This window comes from Colobus angolensis, unplaced genomic scaffold (genome assembly GCF_000951035.1).
Source record: "Colobus angolensis palliatus isolate OR3802 unplaced genomic scaffold, Cang.pa_1.0 Scaffold98, whole genome shotgun sequence".
NCBI lineage: Eukaryota > Metazoa > Chordata > Mammalia > Primates > Cercopithecidae > Colobus > Colobus angolensis.
The window spans coordinates 6,130,127-6,134,472 of record NW_012123820.1 but is presented as its reverse complement, the minus strand read 5'-3'; positions in this window follow the sequence as shown (position 1 = coordinate 6,134,472).

The window sequence follows — 4,346 nt, the reverse complement described above, 5'->3', positions numbered from 1 at the left end:
CATCAGAGCAATCAGAAAACCTACAGAATGGGAGAAAAGTTTTTTGATCTATCCATTTGACAAAGTTCTAATATCCAGAATCTACAAAGAACTTGAGCAAACTTACAAGAAAAAGCAAACAACACCATTAAAAAGTGGGCAAAGGATATGAACAGACGCTTCTCAAAAAAGACATACATGTAGCCAACAAACATATGAAAAAAAGCTCAATGTCACTGATCATTAAAAAAATGCCAATGAAAATTGCAATGAGATACCATCTCATGCCAGTCAGAATGGCGATTATTAAAAAGTCCAGAAACAACAGATGCTGATGAGATTCTGGAGAAATAGGAACACTTTTTACACTGTTTGTGGGAGTGTAAATTAGTTCAGCCATTGTGGAAGACAGTGTGGCTATTCCTCAAAGATTTAGAACTGAAATACCATCTGACCCAGCAATCCCCTTACTGGGTACATACCCAAAGGAATATAAATCATTCTATTACAAAGATACATGCATGCATATGTTCATTGCAGCACTATTCACAATAACAAAGACATGGAATCAACCCCAATGCCCACTAATGATAGACCACAGAAAGAAGGTGTGGTACACATATGCCATGGAATACCATGCAGCTATAAAAAGGAACAAGATTAGTGTGGATGCTGCTGGTCTGGAACAATTCTGAGAACCACTGATTTAGTTCATCCCTTCATGTAGAGTTTTCTAGATAAGAAAATCAAGGGAAGATGGCCAACTAGAAACACTGATGATCTGAGGCTCCCGTCAAAAAGAACAATAATAAGCATGTGAATCCTTCACCGGCAACCAAGATATCCGGGTTCTCTCATCAGAACTGACTGGGGGCTGGCGTGATCCACAGACAGGAAGGAAGAGCAGTGTGCTTTGGTGGTCTACCTGACAGCCACATGGGAGAGGGAAGCCCTCACTCCCCAGCCAAGGGAGGCAGTGAGTGAGCATGCTACTCAGCTGGGGGAAACGGTGGTTTTTCCAGGGAACTGTGCAACCCACAGATCAGAAGATCCCACTCACAAACCCAAGCCACTGGGTCCTACTTCCTTTTATTGTTGGTGAGGATTCTACATTATCTTCTTTCGTTGCCTCATCCTTCATACGCTGTAATATAGCAATTTTTCATTACACAAGATAGCCTGTCTCCCCATTATTTTGAATAAATAAATATTCAAAATACATTTTATGTGATACTTATAGTATAAATATTATTAAATACTGAATCAATAAATAAATTCATGCTTTCTTTTTTTGAATACCTTTTGCATTTTTTGATTTTATAATTACTTTCTTTTTTCCTTAAAATGATATGTACCTATTGTGAATTATCACTAAGCTCATTGACAAAACTAGAGAACCCCTTACTATTTTTTTTCTTCAACTTTTAAGTTCTGGGGTACATGTGCAGGATGTGCAGACTTGTTACATAAGTAAACATGTGCCATGGTGGTTTGCTACACAGATCAACACATCACCTAGGTATTAAGCCCAGTATCCATTAGCTAGTCTTCCTGATGCTCTCCCTACCCCACTACCATCCCCTGATAGGCCCCAGTGCATTTCGTTCCCCGCAACATGTCCATGTGTTATCATCGTTTACATATAAGCTCCCACTTATAAGTAAAAACATGCGGTGCTTGGTTTTCTGTACCTGGATTAGTTTGCTGAGGATAATGGCTTCCAGCTCCATCCATGTCCCGACAAAGGACATGCTCTTGTTCATTTTTACGGCTGCATAGTATTCCATGTTGCATATATATCATATTTTCTTTATCCAGTCTATCGTTGATGGGCATTTGGGTTGATTCCATGTCTTTGCTGTTGTGAATAGTGCTGCAATGAACATACGCATGCATGTATCTTTATAATAGAATAATTTATATTTCTCTGGATCTATATCCAGTAATGGGATTACTGCTTTGAATGGTAATTCTGTTTTTAGCTTTTTGATGAGTCACCACACTGTTTTCCATAATGACTGAACTAATTTACAATCTCATCAATAGGGTATAAGCATTCCCTTTTCTCTGCAACCTCACCAGAATCTGTCACTTTTTGACTTTTTAGTAATAGCTCTTCTGACTGGCATGAGGTGGTATCTTATTGTGGTTTTGATTTGCATTTCTCTAACGATCAGTGGCACTGAGCCTTTTTCTTTCTTATATTTGTTGGTTGCATGTATATCTTTTGAGACATGTCTGTTCGTGTCTCTTACCCACTTTTTAATGGAGAACCCCTTAGTATTATTTTTCACATGGTCAGATTTGTTATGTAACATACGAGTTCCATTTTTTTTAAGACATCCCTTCTTGCATTTTTTCATGCTCTTGTCTAATCTGTCCTGGTTGGTCACTATACTTGCTACACACTTATTGTCTTGGACATTCTGTTTGCCTTGATCGTTTGCTTGATTCTGTGTTTGTTTAATCTGACTTTCATCTGCTTTCCAGACATTTGTTTATTTTAGTCTCTTTCTTGTATACGTAAAAGTTTTATTACTCTTTGATAATTCTTGGGTATGAATTTATTTTATTTTATATTTTACTATGAAACTGCTTTAATAGGTAAAACCACATACTATGAAAATGCTTTAAAATGCAACAGCATGTGATGTGAAGACATGAAGAACAGAAAGTGCACACACAGTGAGAAATGGCTATCATAGAACACACTGTGAGTGAATAAAGAGTTCATATCGCTTCCGCCCTCTACCCAGCAACAGCAGGCATATTAACACTCCTGCTGTTCTATGGATTCCTTTTAAAGTGAGCACTAGTGAGCTTTACTCACTGATGATGGAGGTTTTCAACTAGTTAGCTTCAATATAGTGAAAAGGAGTTAAATGATTTTTTATAATTGGGAATTCGTTATGTATCTTAAGGCCTGTTCTCTGGGAATGTTCAGGGTCTGCAGCAAATAACTCACCAGTCTCTAGCCGTGGAGAGATAAGCCTGATCACGAGTGTTCTGGGAAGGGAGAGGGGAGTGTGTGTATGTGTGTAAGTGTGCCACTGTTGAGAACCGAGACTTTCCTTTAGTGGCTCTCTTCAGGGTAGCACTTTATTCCCACCCTCCATGATGTCTGAATCCTTGACTCTAGCGTCTCTGCAGAAATCTTTCTAGACCAATCTGCCAATCATTTTTTCTGCTGGCTGGGGAAGGTGTGCTGCGCAGGGTGGAGCAGGAGACTTGGCAAACTACCTGTTTTCAAGACAGATGTTCAAAGAAGCTCCCAGCTTTTAATCCCACACTTCAGCCTTCCACATACTCCTTTTTCAGTATACTGATAACTTCCTACTCTAGAGTCTTCCTGGAGTTTTGTGGGCACTAAGGTTTTTACTTATTCTACTTTATAAATCATTTACCATTCTGCTGTTCATTTTTCACCCCAAAGAAGTTTAGAAGTCTTTTTCTCTGTTCTTGTCTTCATCTCTATTCTCTTTATCTTTGCAGGCTTATACTTTAAAACATTTCTTTACTAACATTTTAGTAAGTTTTAAGAAAGAAGAGAAAATCTCATGTTTTGAAACTACTGTTTCCAACAGATTTTTCAATATCCATTATTAAAGTGATACTGTTTTTTGAAAAAAAGAGTTAAGTAGTATTTACTGAAAAGAATAATTGTGCTTGGTTATGTATGAAATCTCACCATCTGGTATTACAATACTTCTTATTTATAGCATCTAAGAACTGAGGGGATCGTCTCATCCAAACTCCCATTAATCCGGGGATCTCCTCTATGTCTTCCTTGCACGGTGAACCTTCAGCCTCGGCCAGTACAGGGCCAGTGCAAGAGAGCTCATTAGTTTGACAGGGAGTGTTTTGAAAAATATTTTTTTAAACAAAAAAAACAAATTTTTATTTTTCAAACAACATATGGAGAAATCCAGTATTTAAAAACATCAGCTGTGGGAGGATAGTGTAAGGACCAGACGCTAGTCTGCTCAGTCTCTATAGTACCTCTTCTGCTTCCCCTGAGCCATATGTATGTGAGACCAGGAGCACAGTTGTAAACTATTGCCCCTTAGAGCTGAGAATTACTTTGTTGATTTGCACAGTTATCAGATAGAGCTTTATATTGCTCCAGCAGCTAATAAATAAAGTTGCTGTTATGCATTCATTTTAGTTTCAGTGCTTTGGAAGAAAGGTTATTTTGGAATTAGGGTTACTTTTCCAACAACCTGCTTGATAATTCCTCATATACTTGTGAGTGTTGGAGGTCAGAAACACTCGCTGTAACAGAGAGATCTAAGTTTCGTATCTCTTGTATAGGAATTCACCGCTCATGAAGGCTTAAAGCAATGAAATCTTTTTTTTTTTTTTTTTTT